This window comes from Schistocerca piceifrons, chromosome 5, assembly GCF_021461385.2.
Source record: "Schistocerca piceifrons isolate TAMUIC-IGC-003096 chromosome 5, iqSchPice1.1, whole genome shotgun sequence".
NCBI lineage: Eukaryota > Metazoa > Arthropoda > Insecta > Orthoptera > Acrididae > Schistocerca > Schistocerca piceifrons.
Genome location: NC_060142.1, coordinates 709,598,683 through 709,608,278, shown reverse-complemented (window position 1 = coordinate 709,608,278; position 9,596 = coordinate 709,598,683). Strand labels below are relative to the sequence as shown.

The 9,596-nt window shown below is 42.5% G+C and overlaps 1 pseudogene; it reads left to right on the top strand.

Moving 5' to 3' along the window:
• The first annotated feature begins 1,554 nt into the window (after window positions 1–1,554).
• LOC124799930 lies at window positions 1,555–1,671 on the top strand (annotated as a pseudogene).
• The last annotated feature ends 7,925 nt before the right edge of the window (window positions 1,672–9,596 follow it).

Sequence of the window (9,596 nt, the reverse complement as noted above, 5' to 3'; positions counted from 1 at the left end):
TTTTCAAGGGTATATCTTGTACCTGCCTCCATACAGAACCGTGTGACACATTTTACAGTTACATTTAGTATTAACGTTTTCATTTACCTTTCACGAACATTCACTGTAACCTACAAAGAACGGACGACAAACATCCAGACGATAGTCAGAATCGCCGTATACATTTGTGATCACGTCTGCAGCTCCTTCATTCGCTGCTGTTGCCATGCGGAGGCGCATTTCATCCAAAGTTGGTTAAAAGGGGAGGCACATAGACGCAGTCTTACACAAACGCCCACAAAAAAACGTACACCGTGACGTCAGGCGACGCTGCCAGCGGTGAAGTGCGAGAATCGTGCGCTGTTACGGCCGACCCATCGATGAGGCACTGAGAAGGTGCAGAGTCATATTCTGCACGAATATCGTGCCGCACAGTTGTAACCGAATCGCACATGCTGAAACGAAGGCAATTCACCATCTCTACTCGATGCACATAGGATACTGAAGGAACGAGCGAGCGAGATAGCTGTGACAGGTTGTGTCCTACCGGTACCCACAAGCCGCCGTACGTTAAAATTCAACCCAGTTTTTTTATATTCGGTAATGTTGGAGATGTAGCTTTGTGAAATCGGACTAGTTTTTTGAAACAACCCGAACTTCAGCGCGTCCAACAAAGGTACATAAAAACGGATCGTAATGTTCGCGTTCGACCTAACGACGACGTAGACTGTATCAAACATGACGTCACTACCGTTTTACTGTCCTTAGCTAATCTGTTACGGTCTGGGAAATCGCCTAGCAGGATATGCATGCCGCAGTTCATTATGCACCCAAAGACGACCGTGAACCATTACCTGCTGCCCTCCGTTCTCCCTGTTGTCTGGGAGATTGTCGAATCGTCTCTAAAATGATTGTGATTTGAGACGCAAATAACGATCTATTAAGTAACAGAAGAATAACTCGTCTCGGTCGGAAACAAAGGTTTGTTTATTTACTTTTTTTTATTTTTAATGCCACGCACATTTACGTAACTGACTGGCTCGTTAGCAGCCTGGCGGAGCTCTGATAACTAGGGTTTTCGGCTAGTATACGTTAATGCGTAAAACAAAAAGTCATAATAAGCGCTTCGTAATCTGAGTTAACGTTCTCTGAGATAGAGTTATTACGGAGAGCGCCATTAAGCGCCGGCAGTGGACGTAATAAAGGGAAGGGAGGAGCCCGCGGAGAAAGTTTCGGAGCGACGTTAGACGGCCGCGTCCCTCAGACACGCGCGGCCCGGCCGCCATTGCGCGCCTGTGTCTGCAGCGTGGCCACCGGCAATGCGCTGCACAGGCTGGGCGGCTGGCCACCAGCCCGCCGTCTCACACCGCGCCTGCTCCCTGACGTCATACTGCAGTTCTTTATCTCACTGATGTTAACACTGTGTAATGGATGATGTTTTCAGAATTTTCAAAACTACGTATTGTTAAAGCTGTTTAAAAACTGTTGATGTGATTGGCGGTTTATATTATCATAACTGCATCTAGTCTTTTTTGTTCCATTAAGTAGTTTTCAAGTTACTGTAGACTCACTATCGGCAACGGCCTTTCCGCAGTGGATACACCGGTTCCCGAGAGATCACCGAAGTTAAGCGCTGTCGGGCGTGGCCGGCACTTGGATGGGTGACCATCCGGCCGCCATGCGCTGTTGCCATTTTTCGGGGTGCACTCAGCCTCGTGATGCCAAGTGTGGTGCCACTCGACCGAATAGTAGCGGCTTAGGTCACGAATACCATCGTAGCGACCGGGAGAGCGGTGTGCTGACCCCACGCCCCTCCTATCCGCATCCTCCACCGAGGATGACACGGCGGTCGAATGGTCCCGGTAGGCCACTCGTTGCCTGAAGACGGAGTGATTGTAGGCTCATTATCTGGTGACGATACAGTAACATTATCTTCTGAACCATGTCCAGCTAGATGCCTACACGCACACAGAGTATGTAGTTGCACTTGGTTTGGCAGTAAACTAACACTGAACGTAAATATTAAGAGTGTGATGTTACTAGATACTACGCTTTACCACATCGTGATCTTTGCGATGAAATGCATTAAACTACAAAGTAAAATATTTACAATCAAGTGAACGAGACAATGAAAGGTCTCTGTTGGATTCCTTTCATATTAATTTCTTAAATCTGCTGTCATTTACGGCATAAATTCCTCTTCTAAATTTACTGTGGTGTTCCTGACTATCTGGGAGGAGACTGAGTAGTGGAACGTGTTACTTTTACACATAAACAAGAACGATCTGTCACACTACTACACTTTAAAACACAGTTTATATGTCATTCATGTCACACAGTCTCATACGGAACCTACATCCGCTTTCTTTTATATAGTGTATATGATAAGATACTGTCATCCCCCTTCCCTTCTGTGTGAGAGGATGAATGAGCAAATGTATTTCCAGTTGCATGCTTGAGGGTAGCAGACAAGCCTGTCTGCTAGAGAACAGTAGGACCAACGCTTTCTAAAAGCAAAGAGGTTTCTATCCTTAGTATGGTCCTGTCCGTCCCTTGTCATGTTGGTATAGGAAGCTGCCCCTCTGGCCACTTCCGTTTGTATTTGTGAGCCACCCTCAGGAAGGGTCCAGGTCAGTCGGTCCGCGGTGAGCGTCTGAAGTGGTAAGATCTCCGGCTAAGCGCGTCTCTGCTAAGTCCGTAGGACAATGGATTTCTTAAGTTCAGCCTAACTGAAAATTTAATCACCTTTATTTCAGGTTTAGCTCTAAAATATCTAATGTTATCTTAAATTGCAACGCAGCGTAATTCGAGTGTGAAGTTCAGAATATATTCCGGTAGTTGCTTTGTCACTACTTTGTGAGTAAAGTGGAACCACGTGTTGATCAGTAACTCTAAATGGCATCATCAATCTTAAATGCGAATGTGCGTGAGATTATAACGTCTCGTCTTGACAATATTTTTCAATATAGCAACTTTTCTTTATGTTCAACCCACGTGGGGTGTACTTTGTGAGACCAGTACCACGTGCTCATACAATGGTTTGACCCATCAGGTTAATAGTAAGACGATAGTAACCAGTTTGAGGTTTTTCTTTTGTAAATTGCTTTTCGATCTAATTTATTTTAATTATCAAAATTATTGTGGAGTTACACTCTTTGTGTAAACCAAGTTGACCACGTGAAACATGTAGTGTAATCATCAAAGTAGCCCTCAGCTATTCTTTTCGGGAAGATTTCACAGGGAGTTAGTATGAATTTAGTATACCAGTGTGTGGTAATTACATGACGGACAGGAATGTGCTACGAACGTAACTTCTTTGGGTGAAAATTGAATCGGTTGGTTGTGGTTAATTTCCTCTTGCATATGTTTCAACGTTCTTCGTGTGTTATTTTATGAATGCAGTGTTGTATGCAGTCTCCCAATCTTGGCTCCATATTTGATGTGTTCCGTAAGATTACAATCTCACATTTTCACAATCCTAAATAAGGCACCAGCTTAGTTATGAATCGAGTTTAATATGCTGAAATTTCAATAATCAATGTTAAAATAAATTTCCAAATATAAACTGATTTATTTCTTTTTATTTAAATTCTCTTTTTTATATACGTATCACCGGTTGTCGTATGACTATTAAAAGATTATAATTAATGTTAGTCTGGTTGGGAATTTGGTAAGCTAGACTGGATACTTGGTGAAACAGTTGCTCAGTAATGCAAGGTTAACTTCCCCAGACAGCTCACAGCTTTTAACCCGCTTTTATTGTCTATCAGCACCGCTTTCATACCAAATTAAAGCAACAACGTTACAACAAGCTGCTTATTTTTACATACGTTGAATATATGCAAGTAATATAGATCAAAGAAGTTAGAGATAAACAAGTTACGAGATATATTTAGGCCTACTACATAATTAAAAAGTGAATTAGTTATGACATTGTAATTCTGTGAGACAGCAAAGGACTTGGAAGAGCAGTTGAATGGAATGGATAGTGTCTTGAAAGGAGGATATAAGATGAACATCAACAAAAGCAAAACAAGGATAATGGAATGTAGTCTAATTAAGTCGGGTGATGCTGAGGTAATTAGATTAGGAAATGAGACACTTAAAGTAGTAAAGGAGTTTTGCTATTTAGGGAGCAAAATAACTGATGATGGTCGAAGTAGAGAGGATATAAAATGTAGACTGGCAATGGCAAGGAAAGCGTTTCTGAAGAAGAGAAATTTGTTAACATCGAGTATAGATTTAAGTGTCAGGAAGTCATTTCTGAAAGTATTTGTATGGAGTGTAGCCATGTATGGAAGTGAAACATGAACGATAAACAGTTTGGACAAGAAGAGAATAGAAGCTTTCGAAATGTGGTGCTACAGAAAAATGCTGAAGATTAGATGGGTAGATCACATAACTAATAAGGAAGTATTGAATAGGATTGGGGAGAAGAGAAGTTTGTGGCACAACTTGACCAGAAGAAGGGATCGGTTGGTAGGACATGTTCTGAGGCATCACAAGGGATCACCAAGTTAGTATTGGAGGGCAGCGTGGAGGGTAAAAATCGTAGAGGGAGACCAAGAGATGAATACACTAAGCAGATTCAGAAGGATGTAGGTTGCAGTAGGTACTGGGAGATGAAAAAACTTGCACAGGATAGAGTAGCATGGAGATCTGCATCAAACCAGTCTCAGGACTGAAGACCACAACAACAACAGTTAGTTTTTAGTAAATGTGACAGACGTGGGCGACGACAGAAACATGTAGGTACGTACATGAATTGAGATTTTGTTTTTTGAACCATAGGAATACAAATATCTTAGTTTACATTACATGTATGTTACCAATGTGTGAAAACACCTGCAGCTTGCATTGTTGACTTACCTCCTTTATAATGATTGTAAATATTTTGTACTGCAGTTTAACGTATCTCATGCCAAAGACCACGATGTTGTCTAGGATGATATCTAGCATCTTGATATACTTTATGTATACAGTAATGTTCGTTTACTGCTAAACATAGAGCACCCAAATACTGTGTGTGTGTGTGTGTGTGTGTGTGTGTGTGTGTGTGGGTGCACTAGCCCCCCCCCCTCCTTCCTTCCCCCCCTCCCACCCTCCTGCGTTTAGGTGCACATACTGCTGAAAATAACATTCATGTAACGCCTGCAGAAGCTCTAAAACTAGTTACTGGTACAATAAATCGTATCTTTTCAGTTGACGCCACATTGGGCGACTTGCGTGTCGATGATGATGAAATGATGATGAGAACAACACAACAACCGGACCCTGAGCGTCGAAAATCTTCGACGTAAGAGGAAATCGATCCCGGGCTCTTTGCATGGCAGCCAGACGTGCTGATCACTCAACTAACAAGGCGGACTTGTAGTAATTACTGAAACGAATTAAGAGAAATGTACGTGCTACATATCAGCAACAGCTGAAACTCAGATGAAGTCGTGACACAAATTGTGACATTCTGCATACTGTGAAATGTCAGTCGTATAGTTCGTTTAGAAAACGTACTTTAATTCACCAAAAAGTTAAATGTATATCTGTCCACTGTTACTGCCCTCCCGTGCATTGGTGGCTCGTATGTAAAAAGAGCTATTTCACAATTGTATTGTATGTGTACAGTCACATATATGTTAGTATAGTCTTTCAGTTTCTTAATATTACTTTTTGACGGATATATATATTAACATAAAAAATACAGATTTCTGTAGCTCTTCTCCGCTTCCTCTCCCCCCCCCCCCCCCCACATGTTTTTCTTACAACCGAGAACACCCCCCCCCTCTTACCTTTCCATTCAAAAAGTATAGGTTACTCGCCACCCCTTACATTCTCCTCCCCCCCCCCCCCCCTCGGCCATGAACTACACAACACATCATCCTGCCCTTTACGCTTGTGATACACAGTGTTTTGTCGCGATACATACTTATTATATCTAGTAAATAGCATTTTAATTTGTTTTTGTAATTGTCTGTGTGAAAGACTGTAAAATTTTGTAACGTGTGTACAACAATATTTTGGTTGTTATAATGCTGTACTGAGACGAAACTTCGTTTCTTTGTTATCACATCTTATCGACTATGCGATTCTATCTAATTTTAAAGCTGTAAACAATGTGTACCAGTGTTTTGGTTTGTATACCAATGTTTGGTTTGGTTTATATTTCATCTAGCGGCTAGTTTCGTTAAAAACTTGACAGTGGCGCCATCTAGCGCCTGTTATTGTACATTGTGTAGGTCACATCTTGTTTCTTGTGCTTCTATACTACGTTCAAGCCCTCTTGTGACAGACTGGGTTACCAGGCAAATGGAGCAATGTTATGTTAGCAAGATAGCAGTGTGTCACTCCAACATGAGAGTACAGCGTGTTTTTGAGATTCTTCTTTCGGAACACAGAATGTAGTAAAATTATGTGCTGCGTTCCATAGGAAGCTTGTTGTTTTTTATGCATTTATGGTGAGGTTATTATATCTGTTTATCTCATGAGAGTTTTCGCTGTGATAATGATTAAATGTGCATATACATGTCTAATATACATACATGTGAATTTATGTCAGCCATATGATTGTTGAGTCACAGCAGGACACATTGCAAGAATATTTGACAATTTTTATCCTGGTGTAGTTTTTATCTATTCTACATTAGGACATGGGATGAATGGTTGGGCAACCATAGGCCTAACTTGTAGTGACGCGGACGTGTCACCATTGCCTCGGTTGCCTTGTGTCATTATTTTTCGTAATTGTTGTCAGATGTATGGTTACAATCCCATTATATATCCTCCAACTGATGTTTTACATTCGAAAATGACGACGTAGTTCGTTGAAACTGGTAATGTAACCGTTTTTTTCTTTTTAAAGAAAAATTTTATGTAATGTATCTATGGCTTCACTACTGTAGTGTCATATAAATATTTAACTTATATTAAAGTCACACTTCTTTACGACAATTATGTCGGAATACAGAACAATCTTAAACCATTTTAAAGTAGTACGCCTCTCAAAGTATGAAACACTGTGCTTGTAAATGTGTCGAGAGAAACGGAGATTCGCTGATTTTATACCAAGCTTTGTTTATGCGCATGTAAGTGAAACATGGACGATAAATAGTTCAGACAAGAAGACAATAGAAGCTTTCAAAATGTGGTGCTACAGAAGGAAGATGAGGTGGGTAGATCACGTAACTAATGATGAGGTGTTGAATAGAATTGGGGAGAAGAGGAATTTGTGGTACAATCTGACTAAAAGAAGGGATCGGTTGGTAGGACACATTCTGAGGCATCAAGGGATCACCAATTTAGTACTGAAGGGAAGCGTGGAGGGTAAAAGTCGTAGAGGGAGACCAAGAGATGAATACAATAAGCAGATTCAGAAAGATGTAGGTTGCAGTAGTTACTCGGAGATGATGAAGCTTGTACAGGATAGAGTAGCATGGAGAGCTACATCACCAATATCTGGACCGAAGACCACAACAACGACAACAATGCTGATACGTAAAAACCGTAGTACTGTCACTGCCCTTTAAGATTTAGCCCCACGTAATTAACACTGCAGATATTCACGCGATACGTCTGTGAATATCGGCATCGGTGCAGGCAAAATAATTGTTACTGCGGGTGTATCCTTATCCGCGAGGACCTCGAGTTATAAACGTCAATTCGTTCCAGTTTGTCTGATTTGTAAGTTTTATTAGTTCTACATATTTTCTCGCCATTGTTAGGGCAGAAGAATTATGGGATGGTTTGAAGAGACTACTTAGCCTTGGCAAATTTCCGATGGTGCGTCCTTGAATTTTCTCAGTTTTCAGACCGCGTCGTGACTAAGATAAAACTCTAATCGAAGCGACTCCTGAGAAAAAATTGATGAACTTCTTGGAAAGCTAGACTTTTAGCACGAAGAGAGGCGGTACAATGATAAAGACATTCGACTCGTGTAATGAGGGACGACGGTTCAAATTCTCGTACGGCCACCAAGATCTAGGGCTACCGGAATTCCTGTAAATCGCTTAAGGCGCATTTCTCGATGGTTCCTTTGAAAAGGTACAGTTGATTTCCTTTCCCGTTTTTCCCTGTGCTCTATCAGCTACGACGGGACGTTGAGACGTTATGCACTGAGGTGACAAAAGCCATGCGATACCTCGCAATGCCTTGTCGGACCGCCTTTTGCCCGGCACAGTGCAGCAGCTCTACGTGGCATGGGTCAACAAGTTGGTGGAAGCCCAATATGCACAGATACTGATCCATGCTACCTCCATAACAGTCCATAGCTGTAGGACTTTTGCACGAATTGATCTCTAGATTATGTCCCATAAATGTTCGATGGGATTCATGTTGGGTGGCCGTATCGTACGGTCGACATGTCCAGAATGCTTTTCAAACCAATCGCGAACACCTATGGCCCGGTGACATGGCGAACTGTCGTTCATAAAAATTCCATCAAGTCCGTAAGTGGCTGCTAATGATCTCCAAGTGCCATCATAAGCTTGCACAGTTCCTTGTTGACAGCTTGGATCCATGGCTTCGTGGGGTCTGCGCCACACCTAAACATGACCAGCAACTCGCACCAACTCAAGTCGGAACTGATGTGACAAGGCCACGGTTTCCAAGTCTTCTAGGGTCGAACCGAGGGGCTGCAGCGGTTGTCGGGCTGTTTGCAAAGGCGCTCGCGTCGGTCGTCTGCTCTCACAGCCCGCGCTGACCTAAGGGATACGCCCGTCGTACGTCCCACACTGGTTTCTGCACTCATTTCGCGCGGTGTTGCTTGCCTGTTGGCACTGACAACTCTGAGCAGTCGCTGTACTCGGTCTTTAAGTGAAGGCCGTCGGCCACTGCATTGTGCGCCGTGAGAGGTAATGCATCAGATTTGGTATTCTCGGTACACTCTTGACACTGTGGATCTCCGAATATTGAGTTCCTTAACGATTTCCGAAATGGAATGTATCATGTGTGTAGCTCCAACTACCATTTCGCGTCCAAAGTCTGTTAATTCTCGTCGTGCAGCCGTAACCACGCCGGAAACCTTTCACAGCATCCGCCTGAGAACAAATGACAGCTCCCTCAGTCTCAATGCACTGCCCTTTACTACCTCTGTCTGCACGTGTGCACGTCGCTATCCCATGACTATTGTGAGCTTAGTGCACCGCAGAGGCGTCCTGCCATCCTTTTTGAGTTTTACCCCAGACGTGACACTGCTTTGAGCACCGAGAAAGTTTTATATAAAAACAGCCTGTCTAATACAGAACACGGTCTAAGGGGAAACACAAAGTGTCTGATATGTATCACTACTGATGAATTTTAAAACTTGATTGGACTGTGTCTGCTGGAACTAAAGACGGCGAAAGGAGTACATGGAATTGTTTGTGTATCATGAGAACCATAACAGTAAGATATTTACTGCGGTATAATTTCTAAGGCAAACGGGCACACAAAACATATCTAAAAATGCTTTTTGGGATTGCTTAATGTGATAGGTATGTAGAGACGAAAACATACAAGTGATGGACGCCAATACCAGACCAGAAAAGGCTACCAGCAATTGTCGGAATACGACAGCTGCAGGAATTTCGTCTCCTGAAATTCTGATGTATCGTTCCGCGCTATTGCTGCTCGCATTGGTCGGAATT